Below are 24,192 nucleotides of genomic sequence, written 5' to 3' on the forward strand. Positions count from 1 at the left end.
GTAACCAGCACCTCCTGGTATTTGTCCTTGTAGGAAAACACAGTCTTTGTCTACTGTACTAATTGGGTTGAGAAGTTCAGTCACGTAATGTAGTTTTAAAATGAACAAGTTAAGTCATGAGGACAAAATGGAGGATTGAAAGAGTTAGGTTAGGGGGACAAAATGGAGGAGGAAGTCACAGTATAAAGTTAAAAATGGAGTTAGTACAATAATTCAATACAAGTACAATAGTAATTTTTAATAATTCCACATCACACTCATCAAGCTGAGTAGGTCCTGCCTATGTTGGGATAGGGTTTCATCAATCCACTTGTTGAAGTCTCCCAATATAAGCCATCTGGAGTGTTTGAGGATTAAACCAGTCAAAAGATCTGAGAGTTCTAGAAGAAATCTCTTCCTATCTCCTGGGAGACTATAGACAGCATGAGGGATTTTAGACAATGTAATAGAGCAGCAGGAAATGCTAGCAGAATGCTTGGTTGTATAGGTAGAGGTATTAGCAGTAGAAAGAGGGAAGTGCTCATGCCATTGTACACAACACTGGTGAGACCTCACTTGGAGTATTGTACGCCGTACTGGAGACCGTATCTTCAGAAGGATATTGATACTTTAGAGAGAGTTCAGAGAAGGGCTACTAAACTGGTTCATGGTTTGCAGGGTAAAACTTACCAGGAAAGGTTAAAGGATCTTAACATGTATAGCTTGGAGGAAAGACGAGACAGGGGGATACGATAGAAACATTTAAATACATAAAGGGAATCAACACAGTAAAGGAGGAGACCATATTTAAAAGAAGGAAACTACCACAACAAGAGGACAAAGTCTTAAATTAGAGGGGCAAATGTTTAAAAATAATATCAGAAAGTATTACTTTACTGAGAGGGTGTTGCGGTTGCCGGCTCGCCGCGTGGCAAAGCTGTGCTCGACCGGCACAGTCTAGCCGACGGCACAAGCTTACCTGCTCACCGGCGAGCCGACAGCCGCTTCTCCGCATCCTTCGACCGTCGCGCCCGGATCCAAATTGGCGCTGACCGCGTGGTCGCGCCTAAACTTAGCTCCGCCCCCGAAGTTTATACTGACGTGCGCGTGACGTCACGACGTCAATGCGCACGCACGTTCTGGGGTCAGAGGTCGCCCTCTGATCAATCAGACCTCTGAGAGGGAGATTTAAATCCCTAGCTCACTCCAGTACCTTGCCCTGTCGTGGTTTCCTGTTCCTGGTTTCCTGAGAGTGCTTTATATTTGTGAATCTGATTTCCTGGTATCCTGATCTTGGCTTTTCCCTGGTTATTCTGAATTCTGGTTTCCCTGACTTGGCTTGTGTTAACGGTATTGCGTATTTTCTGGCTTCCTTGACCTCGGCTTTCCCTTTCACCATTCTCTGTCTCCAGTGTATTAGTCCGGCCATTCTAAGGTCCGGTTTACGCTCTGTCCTTTTATTTTCCTTTTCTTGTCTATGTATATGTTTACATAGTTTCTGCGTGCTGGACCACACTAGTAGTCGTGACAGAGGGTAGTGGATGCATGGAATAGCCTTCCAGCTGAAGTGGTAGAGGTTATTTAGAAAATTGGGTTCTTATCTTTCGTCACATTCTATGTTTCTATATATGTACAGAAACTGGAATCCTCTAACTATTGAGACAGTGGCAGCTGCACATTCAAAAGATTGGATTGTGTGGACTGATATTGGCCTGGGGTTTAAGGATGATTTGGCACACCTCCCTTGCAATCTTGTCTTGGGAAGTGGAACACTGTATAATCGTCTGGAACAGCAGCCTCTAGAATAGGTCCCACATTTTCATATAGCCAGGATTCTGTAATGCACATGTCACGGTTCTCACCACAACATTAAGATGTGGTCACCCCAGAAGTGCCCAACAAGGGATTTTGAACTCTGGACTCTTTCTGCCTTTGTCCTGCTGTCTTGCCTCTGGGCCACACTTCAATTTGTGTTGCTGCCTATGTTTATCCTGCCCTGTCTGCAGCACTAGGGGGCTGGACTTTACCTGTGGCTGCTCATATCTCTCTATGTCCACCTTAGGAATATAGCTCATAAACAAGGTATTTAAACCTGCCTCTCCATAGGAATTGTCAGTTCTTTGATTCTGGTGATCGTGTGTTGTTGATCTACTATCTACTACATCAATGGGCTGTGTTGGTGTAATACAGAGATTGTTCTGTAGTGACAGTGGGTCCTATCAATATAACCTTTTGTTTTCAGGGTATATTGGCACTTTGACACTTTGTAGCTTTGAGGTTCTTTTCATGTGCCCTGTTCTGTATTTCCATTGGTGAAAATGTCTGTGCAATGTTTATTTTACCATATGCTGTGATCTATGTAAGCTGGATCTGGATACAATAAACAGAGTTTGACCTCTGTTGAGCTACCAAGAAAGAAGTTGCTGTTGTCTCTTCCTTGAGGTCTCACAAGATATGGCTATTCATTGTGCTCTATAGAGTAATTACTAATAAGAATATTGCCAGAAGACTGGATGGATAGAATATCATATAGTAACCAGATATCAGCTCAGTATATCCTGCATACGCTACCAATGATGAGTCCTAGCATTTAGTGGAGCAGTTTAGTGGTGCAAGTTATGTAAAAAGAATACCCATGGACGATATTAGGCTGTATTGCCACAGTGAGTAATATCACTAAATATAAAATCTTAAAGGGATGCCCCACTGCCCAATTATAAAATAAAAATCACTTTTTAGTAGACATATCCTAAATTAAAACATGCATCCATTTAATTAAGCTTTTTTTTTTATTGAAGGGTATTTAAAACCACCTTGCAATAGCAGCAGACCTCTTGTCTGATGCTTTTTCAAGCTCTCTCCTTTTTCCCAAGCCCAGACTTTTTGTATGTGCTCAATCACAGACAATCACAGACAATGCAGCTCTATGTTTGCAAAGCAGGTGGTCTGAGCAAATGCCTCCCTATTACCTTTTACTCCACTGAGCTAAACAACCAGGATGTGACAGGGAGTGTAACAAGGCTAATTTATAAAAGTGACAATTTCTATGGAAATCTGTCTTTTTGTAAAATTAAAAAATGAGGGCACACTCTTCTGAAATGCTTTAGGGGTCTGGAGCATCTCTTTAAATAGAGAGGATATCTAATTGTTCATGAAACCCCCTTAGTGCAGAAGGCTTCAAGACTGTTTATCCATTTGGTCTCTGTTGCTAGGAGTCTACTATATCTAACAGAAGGGTCCAATGTGAGTGGCATACACTAAAATCCAATGGCCAAACGTCCAATAGGATCAATGAACAATATCTACAAATGTGTGAAGAAATCATTGCAATTTATCTTCTCTTATGAACTATAGAAAGTCTATGTTCTCTAAACCTGCATCTAGAGCATATAGTTGTCTGGCCTATATATTGGATGACACATGGACAGGAGTGTATGTACACAATAAAGAAAATATGACAGGTAATTCTGTGAACTAAAATGCAAAAGAACAGAAATCTGTAACCCCTGTGACACATGTAGGTAAGGCTTTGGCAAAGGGGTTAGTCTTTCTTTTTTTCTTCATTTTCAGAATTTTCTTCAGCAATCAATATAAAATTATCCTTTATATTTGATTTTGGTTTGGAAACCCCTCTGGAATCCTCTGTATTGGTAATATTTGGCAAGTGTATGAACATGTAGCTGACAATTCTGCTTTGCTTTTTAAAGTCGTAAAACCTCATTACCCACAGTGAGGAGATTAGGAATCTCTTTACGCACACATCCCTAAATCAATTATTAGATTTTAAGTTGTATTGAACTGTGGTTCTCCTATAGCTTGACTTGGTTCATATTTTTAAAAATCCTTTCTTTAAACATTTATTTAATAATTTCAACATGCATTCCACAGTTTGTTTGTGACCTCCATACTTTTGCCACATACTTTCAAATACAATCTTAACCAGGGGAACATAAGTCAAATATTGCACTCCCTCAGTGCACTCAGTTTGTCTATTTATCCTGTGTCCTTGCCTTCACTGACTGTAGATTCATGGCTTCTATTTGGTCTCACTTGCACTCTTGTCCATCTATCTTCTGTTCTTCTCACCTTAATCCCAGCATCTTCCCTCCATTCACCTGACTACCTGTCTGCTGTTTTGATTACTGATTGATCCAGCACGTAGAATTGTATCACACCTAGGACTAAAAGGTAACGTCTAACTGGGCCTTAGATTGGCCGGAGTTAACGTACCAAAGAATAGTCAGGATACTAGCCGAGGTCAGGGACACAGAATGGGGCACAACGATAAGGGAAAGCCAAAATACCAGAATACAGAGAAGTCAAACAAAGCCAAAATCAATAACCAGAAATAAATGTTCAGGAACACACTCCCGGACAACCACTAAGAGAAACCACAACAGGACCATGAGGAAAAGTAAAACTGAGTTTAAATAAGCCCTGTACAATTTTGATTGGCCGAAATCGGCCTTTGACCCCAGAACGTGCGTGTGTGTCTCCCATGTGACGTCACACGCACGCCGATGTTGTCATTAATGTGGGTGGCTGTGGGGTTATAATATAGCATGGATCGACAGCGGCCGGAGTCCATTAACATGTTGCAGGAGTCAGTGATACAGACACGCGGCTGCTGAGCGCAAATACCGCAAGGTGAGGAGGAATATGTTACACCTTGTAACAGAACTTCATCATCTCCTAAGCCCTGTGGACTAAGACAGTGAAATGCATGATAATGCATCTGTTCGGTAGTTTAATTCGTTCTTTATCGGCAGATTTCTACCGAATACCAGACTGTTTTGATATAGCAAAAGCATGTTTTACCTTCCCAGCTTGTTCCCAGCCGTTCGCATCATTCCGCACGAACTCCGTGTATAACATATAGGTGGCCGCCATTTCGGGACTTACACGTGTTCGCGGACATCTTGCGCACGAACAGCGGTGTTTGCCTGCAAACGCATGGAACTAAAAACGGATACACAAACAGGCGAACACCGCTGAGACCTCCATGCGCCCAGAACTTCGTGCTGGAACTACCGAACGACGGGCCATTCGGTAGTTACACTTAATCGGCTATGGGGAATTCAGCGAACACGGAGATAGTTGTGGATGACAAGGATTTCGTATAATTTTAACAGGCGAACGGAGACCGACCGCAGGGCCAAAACTTGTGGAACTCTTTTCGGCTAGAAAATCTGTGCGGTCGGTCAAAACTTCAAACATCCATAACTCCCGAACCCCGCAACCGAATGGGCTGAAATTTGGACATATTGTTCTCCTAACCAAGACCTATCAAGCGATGCTGGACTTAAAGGTGTACCCCCTGTTTTTGGGGTACATCCAGAACTGGGGTAAAATAGTGTATGTTATAATTATGTTATGTGTTATCTGAGGGGAGGAGACGTGGGGGTGTTACCATGTGTATGATTGGTTATTTTCATCCTCCTCAAATGTGTACTGGCGATGTTTGAATTACAAAATGTTGTGCTTTGTTGGCTGTTCTCTTTTGATCTTGCAAACTAAAAAAAATGACTTGCATTGGTCTCTGAGTTTAATGTGAATTCTCCTGACTTAATAATTTGATGTAACCAGTTTTTAAGAACTCAGAGCCATAAGAGCAAAAAGGATATTTATTTTTTGAGTTTTATCAACATTGCTCATTTTATTAGTTACACTAGTTTTTCTTAAAGGATTTCTACAACTCTTTTTCTTAGTTAATAGAATAATCCCCTATTGTCCCCTAGAAAAATGCTCATAGGTCATTTTAAACTAAAGTTTAACTTACCTTAATCCAGCGCCAGGCGAAGTTCCCCACCGCTGCTTGGCACACCCCTGCCTGACATCCCAGGAGCCCCACCATCCCATTGAGAAGCCTTTGATTGGAACATTTTATGGGCTCAGGGTGGGCAAATTCCATTTTATGGGCTGAGGGTGGGAAGGAAGGAGGGAACAGAGGAGAAAAGAGGGCAGGTATTTAAAATAATAATGGAAGGGAATGGGAGGAGGGAGGGCTTCATTCATAGTGGTCGAGAGAGAGCAAAGGAAGAGAAAAAGCTCTGAATTCAAAGGAGACAATTCTCTCTGTCTGCAGCTTGTAGTAGACACTAATAGATATAATATATCCACAGAATTGGCGTTAGTCAACCCAGGACAGAGTTCAGCACACAAAAAATATCTCTGTTTGCACAGTGTTTCAAGCTGAAACACTGCACATCTCCTCTGCCACCATGACCACTTTAAAAAGCAGAAGTGGCCATGGTGGTTGGAGTAACTCTTTAAATGTATTAGACTGATTACTGATACTAGAGTCACCCTGAATTTGACATACTAATCATACTGGCAACATGTTTTTATACTCTATGTATTTACTTAGTAACCCCTGGCAACATCTTGAAAACATATACTAAAATGGCCACTGAAATGATTTACTACAATTTGCTAGTATACATCTACACAATAACATATTTTACCTTCTACAATAATGAGACAATGGCATATGTAATATATTTTCTATGTGAAATCGGAGTGACTTTTCAGCAGTAAACATTCCATGTAAATGATGAGGGAAAAAAGTGAAATCGAAAAAGAAATTATTTTGTACAGTTCAAATACACATCAAGCTGCATATAGGGAAAAAAATGTATTTTGAACTTTCTTCTTTCATCTGAAAAGCAAATGTAAAAGTAAGAACTTAATCATCCACCAGAAGCCTAGATACTTTTTTCCCCCCTTTTCTTTTTACATATGGAACTCACTTAAGAAAACTGTTTTATTGCTTTTTGGTTTGACAGAATTATTTCATGACAGATATGTAAATGCAGAAAAAGACAAGTTATTGGCTTTTAGGAAGAATAATAATTGTTTCATATGTCTGACATGTATACACAATATGCTTGATGAGAAAGCAGTCGTTGACCTCAGAAAATGTGAAATCTTGGCAAGTTGGCTCCTTTAGAGTACTGTCTGCCAATTTATTTTTCACCAGATGGTTTGTTCTTTGCCTCTCCTTCTAAATCTTCAAAAATTATTTGGTATAATATTTCTGACATATGTACTCACCACATTGGTTTCCAAAGAAAAACATATTGGGTGAGAATAATGTACGGATGAAATGTCTAGGAAAAATGTTGGGGGTAAAAGCCAAGCAAATAACATCTAGAAATGTGTAATTTAGATTTTTATTTTTTTTGTATTCCATCTCATTAAACAAACAGAAATCTTAAATCAATTTTATTAAACTGGCTCCTACTTGCCGTCAGATTAAGAGATATGTTTCTCACATAGGAAATTAAAAAAAGGATAAAATGAAATAACATGGAAATTGTCATTTGGAAGGGATACGGTAATGGAAATATGGCATGGTACAATTTTTTATATTCCATAAGAAGAGATAAATCTGGGAAATCAGACTTTTAATATTTCATGCACTCTGTCCTCTGTCATAATGATTCTATGCTTGCAAGAAAAAATATACTAGCATTTCCTTAGTATGCAATGTCCTCAGGTATTCAATTATCAACTCTTTTTGTGAAGTTCCAAGGCAAATTAAAGAGTTATAGATTCGATTATTTTTTTTTTCCTGACGTAATATTAATACAAATAGTAGGCATTTTAACTGCTCAGAATTCTAATTCTCAATTCTAATTATTTCATATATACATGCCATTTTTAAAAGTAGACACTGCAGGGAATCTCATATAGAATGTTTTTTTGTGTGGATATTTTAGATCTGGCTCTGTAATGACACAGGGTATAATAGTGTAGTAAAATGCTATAATTCTGGACCAATATAGTCATATCAGGGCATCAAGGGTGGGACATTTTAATATTAGGGGGATATAAAGGGCACTGATCTAAAAGATGAATTGGACTGTAACACGTGTTAATTATAGTCAATATTTCTTTTGCTGAGAAAAGTAGTTCAGCATTGATTCTTTTAAGCAACAGCAATACTTTTTTGACTCCATCACCAAAGTCCACTGTGGTTCATGACACCATTAAAAGATTGTTAAACACATGAGGAAGAGTGATGTACTGTTGTCTGCTTTGATGGAATTGTTGCAGGACCAAAGTTGTTGGACATAGTACTGGTGGTCTGGTGAGTGCCAGCTGCTATTTTCTACATTAACTCTCTGAGAACCATGGGAATGATATTATACACCATTTTGAAAGCAGGAATTCCTGAACATCAGTCATAGTTACATAGTTGTTTAGGTTATTATTATTATTATGTTATTTATATAGCGCCATCAAATTCCACAGCGCTTTACAATGGGGGGACGAACAGACATGTAGTTGTAACCAGACAAGTTGGACACACAGGGACAGAGGGGTTGAGGGCCCTGCTCAATGAGCTTACATGCTAGAGGGAGTGGGGTAAAATGACACAAAAGGTAAGGATAGTATTAGACTAGTGACAGTTGCAGAAGAGGAATCAGTGGGAGCTATTAACAGTTCAATTGATACGCTTTTATGAAGAAGTGGGTTTTTAAGGATTTTTTTGAAGGAGTGGAGACTGGGTGAGCATCTAATGGAGGAGGGAAGCGAGTTCCACAGGAATGGTGCAGCCCTTGAGAAATCTTGAAGGCGAGCATCAGAGGTGGGAGTATTGACAGAAGATAGACGTAAGTCTTCAGCAGATCGTAAGGGCCTTGATGGGACATACTTGTGTATAAGGGAGGATAGATAGGTGGGAGAAGCATTATGTAGATATTTGAAAGCAAGAACCAGAATTATAAATTGAATTGAACCAGAATTTTAGGTTGAATAAAGACAGCTCCATCAAGTTCAACTCTTAAGCCCATTCTTTTATGCTGTTGATCCAAAAGAAGGCACAAAATCCCCCCCCCCCCCCAGAAACAACAAACAAACAAACAATTGCAGCCATTTCCAACTATGCCAAAAAAAGAGGAAAAAAAGGCCTTCTTGACTCCATAATGGCAAACAGATTTCTCCTTGGATCAACAACCTGGTTACATATATATCAAGTATCCTTGAATATTCCGTTTATGCAAAAAAGCATCTAAGCCGTCCAGGCCATTCAAGTCCCACCTATTCCTAAGTGAAACCTAACATTATGCTACACCTAATCCTAAACAAACCCTCAATTTAATCCTTAACTTTCAGCTAATTTACCTACCACTATCTTTAAGCTGATTCAAACCTAACCGTAAGAGAATCTCAACCCTTATCACTATTAAATATAATATACCAAACTGTTACTTATGCAGCATTTGATCAAAATATTGTCTCTCGGCACATATTGCAAGAGCACAGTAGTTCTAAAACACCTTCTTGTTTAATTAACAGAATTATTCACTAAAGTCCGGACTGTAAAATCCAGACAGTGTTTACATCATTTAATGGGTCTGAATTTGGTCTGGATTTTCACCAAATGCTGTCGGAATGGCTGCAATACCGACCACTCCCTGGCATTGACTCCCCACAGAGGTATGAGGATTAGAGAATAATAGAGGAGCTAGTTTTAGTTCCTCAACTGCATCTGCAGAGGTAACAGGAACCACAAGACTCAGTCAGGCAGGGCAAAACCACTACAAAGTAAGGCATTTGAAAAATGGTGGAGAGGGCAGCAGGGTGATTTATTCTTATTTATTTTTGTGATGTGGGTGAACTTTTGTGATGTGGCTTTATTGGCTAGATTCATGGAGCCATCATGGCTCTATTTTAACAGCCTACGGCGAGAACACGGAGACCTAATATCTGCGCCAGGTGGTTCGGCCTAAGTAATGGTATGAAAGAGGGCTGCCCCCGTCTCCACTTGTATATATTCTTTCACTAGAACCCCTGGCGATTAACATTAGAACTAACAAAGATATAAAAGTTTTCCCAACAAAATGCAAGAACTGAAGATCTCCCTATATACTGACTATGTTCTATTATCGATACTTTCTCTATCTTCATCTCTCCCATGACTTATGCAAAAAATAGATGAATATAGTAAAGTGTCAAATTATAACTTAAACGTGATTATAGCACTGTCTAAGAATATAGATGACATCACTATCGTAAAATTAAATGTGGAATTACATTTTTATGGACTAAGAAAGAATTTAACTACTTAGGTGTCATAATACCAGCACAGATCGAAAACACAATGGAAATAAACTTCTTAAAATTTCTAAAACACACGGATAAGACCTTAAAAGAATGGTGCTCTGTGGAAACATCATGGCGGGATCAGAACAAACACAATAAATGCCTATATTATCCCAAAATGGTCCTACTTATTTAGGATGCTCCCCCTTTGGATTCCAGTAAACAGGTTGGACATGATCCAATCAAGCTTTTTGGCGTATGTATGGAGGGGGAAAAAAACCTAGACTGAATTTGACAGTACTGGTGAGAAGCCATCAATTAGGGGGTTTAAATAACCCGGTAATAAGACATTGCTACTATGCCAATTTCATAGGACACATCTATAAATTGCAAGATGATACAGCGCTGGAGGAAGTCTGGTATACTATTAAGTCAGAGGCAGTGGGCATCGATAGGCTTAATGACCTTTTAGGGTGTAAAAGCAGTAAAAACTTCACAGATCAAATATTCAGTAAATCATTGAAGGACCACTATAGGCACCCAGACCACTTCAGCTTAATGAAGTGGTCTGGGTGCCAGGTCCAGCTAGGTTTAACCCTTTTTGCTGTAAACATAGCAGCTTCAGAGAAACTGCTATGTTTACCTATGGGTTAACCCAGCCTCTAGTGGCTGTCTCATTGACAGCCGCTAGAGGCGCTTCTGCACTTCTCACTGTGATTTTCACAGTGAGAAGACGCCAGCGTCCATAGGAAAGCATTGAGAATGCTTTCATATGGACTGGCTGATTGCGCGCGCAGCTCTTGCGCGCATGCACATTCAGCCTGGGACGTCAGAAGAGGGAGGAGAGTGCCCAGTGCCGAAGGAGCCCGGTGCTTGAAAAAAGGTAAGGGATTAACCCCTTCCTCCCCCTTCAGCGCCACGGGAGTGCCAGGAAAATGAGTATGTTTTCCTGGCACTATAGTGGTCCTTTAATATTAGCTCAGACTATTCTTATGTGGGATGAAACAAAAAAAAATGTTGGGCCTCCAGCAGAAAATCCCTAGTACATGTGGACTAATCTCCCTGGAGGACAATATGGAAGAATTTGTCACTGGTTCTTGGAGGAACCTGCTGGCCAGCCTCTTACCCTGTGACTAGGTGCTTGGAGATAATCGGATTAGAATTAAAACAGTTACTGGATAATTGGATAATTGGATTAGAATTAAAACAGTTACTGATCCAATTATCTCCCAAGCAGAGGGGAGGGATTGTATGCTATGTGTGGGAGTGTCGTGCATTTTAAGTCTGTTATTGGCTTACAAGTTTGTGTCACAGTCCCCAACAAGGTCAATGTGGGTGTCACCCTTGCATGGGGACTTGCATAAAAGGCCAGTGTGGCTACCATTAAAACAGAATGCTTTACCCCTTCATGAAGTCTTGGCTCATGTTTGGGGGATTGGAGAACTACATTGCTATATCACAATACTCTCCTTAATATAATCACTAGCTCTTCTGTTCCTGCCACGCTCTCTGGACTAGGAGAGGTCTACCCACTGGAAGCTGGATCCTGGTCTTGGGTCCAGGGTGGGTGGAGGATGGCGAGACCCCAACCAAGCTGTTGCGGTTCGTGGGGTTTACGGGGGTTATGGTGTCTGGTGATGTTTATGCTACTCAAGGATTACTGGGAAGCAGCGATTGACGGAGGTACCCAGTCGGGGTGCAAGGCGGTTCATCACAAAATGGCTAAAGATTAAAGAAATATGTCTGACTGATATAACTCAGGACGATCACATGCTACCCTTCGCAGATATTGTGTTGAAGTACCAAATATCAGATAAAGAAATGTCTTCTTATTTAAGAATAAAAAAAAACTCTTAAAGACCTCACTCAAGTAGCACAATGGAAGTATCAAACTATATCAACTAAGTATTCTCACACAATAGGATTAAGAAATTTGCATCTAAGGCCAATCAATTAATTAATTCTTCAAACAATAAACCACTCAAAATAATATCTTCGTGGAATAAAGATCTTAATTTGGGGGCGTGGCCTGACCGCGGAGCTGAATGGCTGTGCACTGATTCGGCTCCCTGCAATCCACCGGGCAATCCACATCAATCTGAGGCAACAATCAAATATGGGAAACCCAAAAAAGAATCAAGGTACCCAGCGCACCCCAGGGAAACATAACGGGCACAAATTGGGAACTTTCACGGGCTATTTCACGGAATCGGCGAGATGGAGGCCGCGAACAACAAAATGGCGCCGTCCGACACCCATACCTATCTAGACTCCATTTCCCAAAGCCCAGCGACATCGGACACCTCTGACAGACCCCATGATCACCACAGGGACCTGGAACTTAAAGAACTGATCAAAAACTTACCCTCCAAGGCGGACATCGCATCCATGATGAGCAAGATGGAGACTTCTTTCCAGGAGAAGCTTGACACGATCAACTCCAACCTGCAACAGTTTAACCACAGAGTCACTGACTTAGAAGAGGAGAGAGACGCACAACAAGCCCAAATGGTACATATGTCCTCTTTAATGGACTCCCAGATGCTTTACATGACTGACATGCAAAGGCAGATAGATGACCTCGACAACAGAGGAAGACGCAATAACCTAAGGGTAAGAGGGCTCCCGGAATCTCAAGGGGAAAATCTAATGAACACACTAACTGACCTATTTAACTTAATACTAGGAAAGGAACCCAATAACACTTTCATTATAGACAGGGCACACAGATCCCTTAAACCAAGGGGCCCTGCAACAGATCTCCCACGCGATGTCATTTGCAAATTACACTACTATAATGAAAAAGAAAATTTATTAAAGGCATTGAGGGACACCAACCCCCCCTTACTATATAGGGGACATGCAGTGCAAATTTTCCCAGATTTGTCATGGCTCACACTGCAAGCGAGACGAGCTTTGAAGCCGATCACAGAACATCTGCGCAACCGCGACAATCGCTATAGATGGGGATTCCCCTTTGCCCTCATAGTTACCCATAAGGGTACTACGTACTCAATTACATCACATTTAGATGTTCCACCTTTCCTAAGAGCATTAGAACTCCCAGAAACACAAGTTATGGATTGGTACGGCCCCTATCCGCACCAGGACTCAATGCACCGCACAAGGGGAATCACACCGATGAAGAAGAGGAGAACAGACCCAAGACTCACCTCCCCACTGAGGACGCCGAGACAGGAGAAAAGATAACATGCGGGACATGGGAAAAGCGGAACAACCGCACCTCACAAAACCCAGTTGCTCTATTTCCCCCCCCCTTACGCGGACTCTCTTTCATTTCCACAAATCCACGAACTCCGCCGGAACATGCTTCATTCTGTCATCCACAACTGACACTGATATATCGAACCTTTAAATATATAGTCCAACTGGGAACTACATAAAGATAGAGGCGACGCTCAAGGGATCGCAACAGGAATTAAAAGACACATACACGCTGAACTTACAGTCCTTGAGAGCAACATCATAAAACCACAAGACCCCATCGTTGTCTGCAAAGACAGGTTGTATGTTTGCATACTTGTTATTATGTATCGTAACACACAATTGGCCCCCTCACACTTCAGAGGAAAGATGGAGGAGGCCCAGGAAGGGACAGGGTTAACTAAAATATGTCAAAGCCCTGAGTTGACATAGCTAACACGACCGAGAGATCCAAGGGCTAATCTCTCTTAATCTCTCTCAAACTGTTCCAGACTCAAAAATGACAATGCATTTTAGACTGATAGTAGCCATTGGCAAGACCTGAAGCCATTGACGGGTCATACCGTCAGTTTACTCTTATCGAGTTGGCTAACTCACAACCCCATCCCCACCTTGCTCAATCCATGTACTTATAACTAAATGTTGCAGACAAAATATACATTTGTGGAAATGCAAAAGTAAGGTTTAAGCTGAAATAAGATGTATATATGTGTTTTGACCGAAACCTAAATAAGTAACCAAATGGCCAGACGAAAACAGCTGAAGAATTCATATACTGATGCCAGCGACATTATCGTCTCTAATATAAGACATAGCCTTCCACTATTACTAATGTTAATCATTATTGTTGATCGTCACTATTAATTAATAATTATTAATTATTACCTATGTAATACCTCCCACAGAACGATAAACCACCCACCCAAGTATACCCCCTACCCCCCCCCCGTCCCCCCTCCCACTCCCTTCCCATAAACAACGAACCATAAACACTACACAGGATTTAAAGTCCTGTAAGCCCTTAAGCAACAGACAAGCCCACTTGGATTGCAACCAGCCCATATAACCCCAAGAAACCAGCCTCCATCTCCTGCACAGAGATTGGAGACTTATTACACCTTTCAGGTGTTAGTAAAGGTCCGTGACAGGGGACACAACAACCATCTCATACCACCTCTTGTTCTTAGGCCCCCATTATAAAACCCTGCCAGGCCTAAAAGTTTATAGGTCCTGCTCACGGACGAAGTCCCACAGAAAGGCGGCCGTATTGAGACCCGGAGTATCACCCGGTCGAGACGCGGCTCATACCAGGGGAAGGCCTGGGTGAGGCCTTACTCCCATTGTAGACCCCTCCTCCTGTTGAGGAAGGAAAGCGAGCAGTACTTTATTGTTTTATTGTTTTAATGTTTTTATATTGACACATATTGTCTGAACTTTTGACTTTTCAAACGAATATCTATTAATTACGTTTATTGTATGCTAATACCTGTTATTTAGATACTACTTGGTACCAGATAACTTACCGCTTCATCAACTGTATTCACAACACTACTGCAAGGTTACACTAATTATAATATACCTCGATTACATTGACACTTACTGCGGTCTTACTTCAAACAACATGACCACTATACGTATAATGTCACAAAATGTAAAAGGCCTCAACACACCTGAAAAAAGGTCCATGGCACTACAGGACTTTCACAGACACAAAGCAGAAATTGTGTTTCTACAAGAAACCCATTTCCGGAAAGACACAGCACCTATGTTACGCAATAGACACTATCCAACAGGTTACTTCAGCCACTTCACAGGTGCGAAAGCCAGAGGAGTGGGAATCCTGTTGGGAAACCAGGTTCCCTTTACACTCCACAAAAAAGAAATAGACGACGCAGGTCGCTATCTTTTCCTCGTAGGGACCATAGGCAACACCAAAGTCACATTGGCAAATCTCTATCTCCCCAACAAAAAACAGAATCGCACACTCACCAAAATACTAAACAAACTCTCTAACTTCCAGGAGGGCCAACTCCTGGTAGGAGGAGACATGAACGTCTCACTTGAAGGTTCCCTAGATACTACTGCCCCGTCTAGTGACTACCTATCCGCCACAAGGGACAAAATAAGACAAACTCTGTATGATGCCCAACTTTTCGACTGCTGGAGATCACTACACCCATCCCGCAGGGACTTTTCCTTCTTCTCTCCCCCCACAGGCACATACACAAGAATAGACATGTTATTTACACATCACAGATTCCTACCACTGATAACCTCAGCCTCCTATGGAGCGATTACATGGTCAGACCATGCTCCCCTAATCCTAGAGATGACTGTTCCCTCCCTACCTCGACCCAAAGCGCAATGGAAACTGAATGATCTCCTACTTAATGTGACGGAAATAAACACACAACTCGCCGAAACAGCAAAGACATACTTTCTTACCAACACAGCCCCAGACACACCACACACGACGATCTGGGAAGCACACAAATGTGTCCTAAGGGGGGAACTTATTAAACTGGCGTCTATCCAAAAAAAGAAAAGAGATGCCTTAATTAAGACCTTAACCACAGATATAAAACACTTAGAAAACCAACACATTACAGACAACAAACTTACTACCTATAAAACCCTGATTGCCAAGAGAACGGAACTATCCACTCTACTGCACCTGTACTCGAAAAAAAAGGTCCAATTGACAAGACATAAATATTACACTCAAGGGGGCAAGTGTGGCAGATTGCTCGCACAATCCCTCAAACCAGACAGACAAATGACCTTTATACAGGGCATAAAGAAACAAGACGGAACAGTAACTCATATGTTACCTGAAATCACAGAAGGCTTTAGACATTTTTACACACAACTCTACAATCTTAGGGAAACACCACCCTCACCAGCCGAAGTTCAGGACTACCTACAAAAGAGACTGAAACACACTTTGCCAAATAACCTTAAATCTTTCCTAGATGACCCGATCACGCAAGATGAATTTTTTCTAGCAATCAAAAATACCCCGCTAGGGAAAAGTCCGGGCCCAGACGGTTTCACCATTAAATATTATAAACAATTAGCCCCAATATTAGCATCTCCTTTTCTTAATGCCTACAACTCTATCTCTCAAAGTATACCACCACCCACTCAAATTCTAGAAGCCACAATTGCACTCATCCCAAAACCAGGGAAGGACCTCCTTCAATGCAGCAGCTACAGACCCATATCCCTAATAAACGTAGATGTCAAAATTTTCACCAAGATTCTTGCATCCAGACTCAAAAATTTACTCCCAGACTTGATCCATCCAGATCAAGCTGGCTTTGTACCAAGCAGAGAGGCAAAAAATAATACTACAAAAATTCTAAACCTGATTCACTGGGCAAAGCAGGATGTCTGTCAAAGTGCCCTCTTGGCTATAGACGCCGAGAAGGCATTTGATAGAGTTGATTGGTCTTTTATGCTGACAACGCTAAGGGCATTGGGGTTTGGACCTAGATGGCTGGACTGGATGTCAGCCATATACTCCATACCAACAGCCAGACTACGCATCAATGGGCAACTATCCACCCCGTTTACGATAACAAACGGCACCCAACAAGGATGCCCTCTTTCACCCTTACTTTTCATTTTAACGCTAGAACCATTCTTACAGGGCATATGGGACAACCCCCTAATTCAAGGAATAAAAATAGACAACTCAGAGTACAAGGTATCGGCCTTCGCCGATGCTATTTTATTTTCGGTCAAAAACCCTATACAATCCATCCCTCATATTCTCCAAGAGATGCATGATTACGGAAAACTCTCAAATTTTAAAGCTAACCTTGCTAAATGTGAGTTACTCCCAATTCAAACTTCACAAGAAGTAGAGAATCAGCTTAAAAACGAATTCCATTTCTCTTGGGCAACAGTCTCAATTAAATACCTGGGTATACAAATTCCTCGACACCTGTCTCAGACCTACAATCTTAACTTTCCACCACTAATGACGAATATAAACAGAGATCTGTCCAAATGGAACAATTTACAACACAACTGGTTTGGTAGGTTAAATGTCTTAAAAATGAATGTTCTCCCATGTATTCTCTACCTTCTCCAAGCCCTTCCTATAACAATCCCTAAAAAGTTTTTTATTAACATGAAGAACGCCTTCTTACAATACCTATGGAAAGACACCCACCCCAGACTGGCATATTCCCTCCTAACACAAACTAGAAGAGACGGGGGCATAGGTCTACCTAACATAGAAACATATCACAAAGCCACCCACCTAGTGAGAATATATGAGTGGACCAAACATCCACCATACCACCAATGGGTTTCCATAGAAGAGGCATCTACGAAAGCTCCTATCCGCACAATCCCATGGCACGAAAATGGGCGACTACTACTGTCCCATAAACAACATCCCACTATAACAGCCACACTCAAAGTGTGGGCTTCAGTGACCAATCGCCCCAGTGTGGCTCCATTTCCTTCACCATTATATCAATAACACACAACCCACTCTTACCGATAGATACACCCCGGCAATTGCCACAAATAAACGAGACATCCTCATACCTCTCACTACAGGACATCACTCAAAATGACAAGATCAGGAACATGCAGGATCTATTCCCAGATTCCCCTCACACAGGCACACACCACCTGTTTCATAACCAAATCTGTCACTTTGCTAAACACCTCTCTCTACTCCCCAGGGGAGCAAGAACACTCACGCCATATGAACAATTATGTACAAATCCCCCCCTAAGGAAAAAAGCCTTGTCAACAATGTATAAATTGCTCCAGTCGAACCAACCTAATACACTCCCCATCTTCATAGAAAAATGATCTGCAGAGATGCCAATCTCACTCTCCTCAGCACAATGGCAACAGATCACCAACAGAATACACACTACATCCCTTAACCTAAATACACAAGAAAGCAACTATAAAAGATTGTCACGGTGGCACTACACTCCAACCAAACTTAGCCACATCCATAAGGACCTCAAAGACAACTGTTGGCGCTGTACGGCCCCCAAAGCTCACTCATCACATATGTGGTGGTCGTGCGCCATTATCTCTAAATTTTGGAAACGCATTCACTCACTTACACAAATTATAACGGATATACAATACCCTTATGCCCCGGGATATTTGTTATTCCTCCTGCCCCCCCCCCGAACGACAATAGGAAACCGAACCTTGCTCTACTCACACACCTGTTGATAGCAGCTAATCTTCTTATCCCAATCCACTGGAAACAGGCTGAAGCACCAACCATTAGAGAATGGATCCAAAAAGTAGAATACACTAGACAGATGGAGAAAATCTCCTATGCCTACACCAAAAACATGACAACACACACACAAATATGGGAAAACTGGAAAACATTTCTGACTGAAGGAACCATCCCTTGCCAGGGACACACTATGAAAACCGACCACAGCCCTCTACTAGGCAAGTTCCATATGATCATCAGGCTTTCAATCTCATACTGATATACACAAATTATCATCTTAAATACTTGTTGTATACGTAACTGGATAGTTGCAATTTTTGAGTAGATTATGTAAAATCCTCTGTTTATGTACTCACATTTGCTAACATGCTCTGTAAACCGCAAACTCATCTTTTGATATAATTTGAAAGACAACTTTGCACTACGGAAACGATATACCAAATGTATCTTTATGTATTTTCTCAGTTTGCATATATTGTAATGCATACATATACTTAATAAAAAAAATTTAAAAACCAAAAAAAAAAAAAAAGATCTTAATTTGACTATTACAGGATCTGAGTGGTATACATCCCTTCGACAAGTTAATTAGAACATTCATTGTCTAAATTTGGCAGAATGTCATTATAAAATAATTAATAAATAGTATTTGGTTCCATTAAAACTATCTATGATGTATCCGGGACAACTACCAAATTGCTGGAGATGTGGAAGCCCAAATGACTCCTTTATGCATATATGGTGGTTATGCCCAATGGTATGGAAATGGGCATATAACAGCTTTAAATGTTTCGCTAACATGGATCTGAAATGTGGACCCGAGGTTGTATTGCTTCAGGTGAAGTAGGATTTAAAATGAAATAAACTCAGGTGCTTGGCAGTCCACTGCCTATTGGCAACAAAGATTATTATTGCCAGGCAATGGAAATCCAATCTTCCTTTTCATAAAAAAAACATTATATGAACCAATTAACCTATCAGTTTATGGAGAGAGGACTACCTAACTCTTGCATGATTTTATATAAAAAACAAGAACAATATGATAATTTGCTAAATAATATCACAAATGCAAAATAATATCACATACCCTAGTGTATTACCTCTTTAATTAATATTTAAGACTCATAAATAATTCTAACTTATCATCTAATAAGTACTCCCAGTCTGCTGTGTTGTTGTTATTGTATTGTTGATATGATAATGGTATATTACAGTCTATAATCTTTTAATTGATAAGATATTACAATTATCAAATACATACATATAATGCTCTTGATGTGATGTTATTGTCTTTTTTTATATATGTTTATATGATCAATATGAGTAAATTAATATATATATATATATATATATGTATATATATATATATATATATATATAGAGAGAGAGAGAGAGAGAGAGAGAGAGAGATTAAAAGAGCAGGCAGAGTTCTGATGGATATCACTGGGAACCAAATACGGGCTTGTTGATGACTAATGTTGTATTGACGTTATAGGCCTTTGTATTATGTTGCAGCCAGATACACCCGAAAAACAATAGTAAGGCTGCTATGTAGACTCATAGGACATGTTGGCACAATATATGATATCCCAAGGGTCTCTTCCTCTATCCTATAACTAAAGGATGGACCCCCATACGGTAACAGACCCCCATTCCTCAGAGATGCTGGTCTCAGAGATGCTCTGGGATCTGCCCCAGGACAATGTTCCTCCTCCCCCTCCTCCTCCTTCACCTGAACCCTAACAAGGACAGCTGATTAAACAACCTGCACATCATAAGAAGCCCAATTGTGATATAGTCTATGTAAAGACCAGCAAGACCAATGAGGTGCTGCAGTTCCTGCAAACACATCTTAACTTAACCATTATAAATGCCTGGTAACTCACCCAATATACAAAGGGTAAGGAAGGGGGAAAACTTCATATTTATAACAATTTTAAAAAAAAAAAAGAGTGAACACTCACCATTCATGTGAAGCACAGAACCCCATCAAGGCAGGGCCGAAGCTGTGGAAAGGGTAGTTTCTATGTTGGGGACTGATGACTCCCCTCAAAGTGCCTTAATCTACCATAACCCTCTCTGACCCCACAGTAGAGGACCAAGTTTTAAGTTTTAAAGCGACTCTCCAGGCAGCCCCTGTTTACTCACCTGGTTCCAGCGCCGGGAGCCTCGTGAAGCCGCGCCCCCTATTTTGTCAAAATGACGAAATAGGCGGGCGCGAGCAGGGAGCAATCAGGCACTTCCATTTGGAAGCGTCATTGCTCCCTTGTGCGCATGCGCGCGGTGTGAGCGGCCCGCAAGCTGAGCTGACTGACAGCTCAGCTCGCGGTCTTTGCCCGCCACCCTCCTCTGCTGACAGGCTGGAGACAGAAGGCGCGCACACAGTGCCTTCTCTCTCCTGCACACGTCAGACGTATTTTCAAACGTCTGACGTGTACAGGGCCTTTTTAGGGCCCTGCATGATAGGAAGTGCTTCTAGTGGCCGCCTGAGTGATGGCCACTGGAGGTATTCCTATCAATCAATGTAAACACTGTATTTTCTCTGAAAATACAGTGTTTACATTAGATTGCCTGCAGGGAGCTATAGATCTCACCTGAACAAATACATTAAGCTGTAGTTGTTCAGGTGACTATAGTGTCCCTTTAAGTTACCTAGTTCTTACTTCTTTTCTCCGTACCATAGATAAAACACAAATCTGGAGTTGCCTAACTCCGAGTCACCACCATGTCACCCACCTGAAATAATATTCTATCTCTGAAGTCAAGATAGAGCCCATATCGTTGTCAAGTTCAACATTCCCAAACAGCGTACTGACTCCACACATAACGACATCTACTGAATTGCTGAACTTTACATTCCCACTCCTGGGCACTCCACCAAGGCCTTACTCCCCTCCATCCCCCGCATAACCAAAGTACTATAAAACATTGGGGATCACTGACAAGTTTTCTACACCTGGGAGGACTGACTGTTCTAAGTCCCTGTTCGGCACTCGATAGTAGACATCGAGTGCTTCTACCAACGCTAACCTGCAAGGAAGTTACTATTAAGATTACTTTGTTTCTAGTTAATTTTTAGTTTGTTACACACCTGCTCGGACCTCAGACGCACATGGCATAAGTATAACTGTACACAAATAGCAGTGCTCAGCACCTAATAAGCCAACATCAAGAGCACAAAGGGAATACATAAAATGGCCACGATCCGAATTGTCTTCTTTAATGCTAGAGGTCTCAACACCCCAGAAAAAAGATCAATAGCCCTTACTGATTTCCACCGTCTCAGAGCCAAGATAGTTTTTGTACAGGAGACGCATTTCCGCACAGACTCGGCAACGTCGTTAAGAAACCGACACTTCCCTACTGGGTATTTCAGTAACTACTCAGGCTCAAAATCTAGGGGGGGGGTAGCAATCCTGATTGGCAGACAAGTTCCATTCACACTGTGTGACACACGGATAGACAAGGTCAGGAGATACGTTTTCCTCAAAGGGAAAATTCGTAATACACCAGTTAACTTGGCGAACCTTTACCTACCAAATAAAAAACAATGTCAAGCTTTTAAGAAGATTCTACATCTTTTAGACACCTTCCAGGAAGATATAACAATAGTGGGAGGGGACATGAATATCACATTAGATGGCCGTCTGGATTCCTCCTCCACCTCTGTCGCATACCTTAACACAGCACGCAGGCGCATGCACCATATGCTACAAGAAGCACAACTGTATGATAGCTGGAGGATCATGCATCCTACTGATAGAGACTATTCGTTCTACTCTCCACCCACGGGAACATATTCCTGTATAGACATGATGTTCACACACCACAGACATCTACATTTGATTTGGGAATGCTCCTATGGAGTCATCACTTGGTCAGACCACGCACCCCTGTCTCTTGCTATTGCTATCCCTTCCCTACCCCACCCGATATCCCAATGGAAAATTAATGATATCTTGCGCAACAGCCAGGATATCGGAGATCAGCTTAAAAAGACATCTCAGGAGGGGCATGGCTTAACTACCAATGTGAACAGACGCACTTGAACGGAGCTCCCCAAAGCGGAATCTAAATAGTCGACTACACATACTCCAAACTATCAAATGGGCAACAAAAAGAAGCCTATCCTATAGGTGAACACTCCGAACCCGGGCTCGGGTAAAAAAAAACGGAGGATTAGACAAATATTTTAGAGATACCATCACAATATTGGGCGCTGAATCCGAAGACAGCCAGGCGACGCCATCTTTGACACGCGGCTCCATATCCAACAGCCCGACACAATCTGAGCACGGGACGGACTCCAGGATGGCTGAAATCAAAGAGCTACTGCAAAACCTACCTTCAAAAGAAGAAATAGCAGTAATGCTGACCAAACTCGAATCTTCAGTGCAGGACAAACTTTCCACACTGACATCAGAGGTCAAACAGACCAGCAACAGGGTAGGAGACCTAGAAGAAGACAGAGACCAAATCTTAGACAGACTACTACAATTGAATCAAGGACAAAAAATCAGAGACACCAAGCTTTTATACAATATGAAAAACACAGAGGATCTAGACAACAGAAGTCGGAGGAACAACATTAGAATACGAGGAATACCGGAGGCACAAGGTACAACTGAAGATCTTCAAAATGTACTACAATCTCTTTTTAACAGAATGCTCCAGAGGCCAGAGGACACTCACATTCTCCTGGATAGAGCTCACAGGGCTCTCAAACCCAGGGGTCTTGCTCAAGAAGCCCCCAGAGACATCATCTGCAGAGTGCATTATCACTCCGAGAAAGAGGCTATCATGAGGAGCGCAAGGGAAACCGCAGAAGTAACTTACAATAACGTGAAAATCCAATTACTTCCCGACCTGTCATGGATGACACTAAGAGGACGGGGGGCTTTGAGACCAGTTACACAAGCCCTGCAACAAGCGGGAATCAAATACAGATGTGGCTTCCCATTCTCCCTCAACGCCTCTCACCAGGGGACCCAGGCCTCACTCACAACTGTGGCTGAGGTACCGGAATTTACTAAACGCCTTGGCATCCCGGAGGTGGAGGTAAATGACTGGTATGACATAACGGAATCAGAAACTGTACAAGTACCATCCCAACGCCAAAGAAGCCAATTCCAGGACATACGGAGGAAACAACCATGGAAATCACCACCTACATCCCCCTTCATGAGACCCAGGCGACAACCGGCGACTCCTAGACAGATCAGATAAGCACTAAGCCGATTGAAAGAACTCTGCTTATTCACTGGATAGTTGCTGGACTGTTTAAAAAAAAAAAAAAACGAAATTCTCTGAATATGGTAAATATGTCTGTATGTTAATAAGATGCTTACGTTGCATATACCAACTGACAGGGATAAAAACGTAGGATAACAGTATCACATACCCATATACTACCGTAACACATCTCTAGAATAAGAACATGTGCAGGTGACGTTACTTAAGTACTGGTAGCCATGAAAGTTAGGAGAGAGCGAGTTAAGGACCCTGTACATTCCACCATCATAAAAATGTAAATAAATACCAATACGACACCTGTACCCAAAATAGCCACGGCACTAACACTACTGACCTGACTAGCCCACACCATACCAGGCTACATATTTACAAATGTTTATTTCCCGCTAATGGGGAGCGCAGTCAACACATTGTGATTTCTGGCTGCCGCATATCCCGCACTACACAGTGCAAAA

This window comes from Pelobates fuscus, chromosome 5 (genome assembly GCF_036172605.1).
Source record: "Pelobates fuscus isolate aPelFus1 chromosome 5, aPelFus1.pri, whole genome shotgun sequence".
NCBI classification, from domain to species: Eukaryota; Metazoa; Chordata; class Amphibia; order Anura; family Pelobatidae; genus Pelobates; species Pelobates fuscus.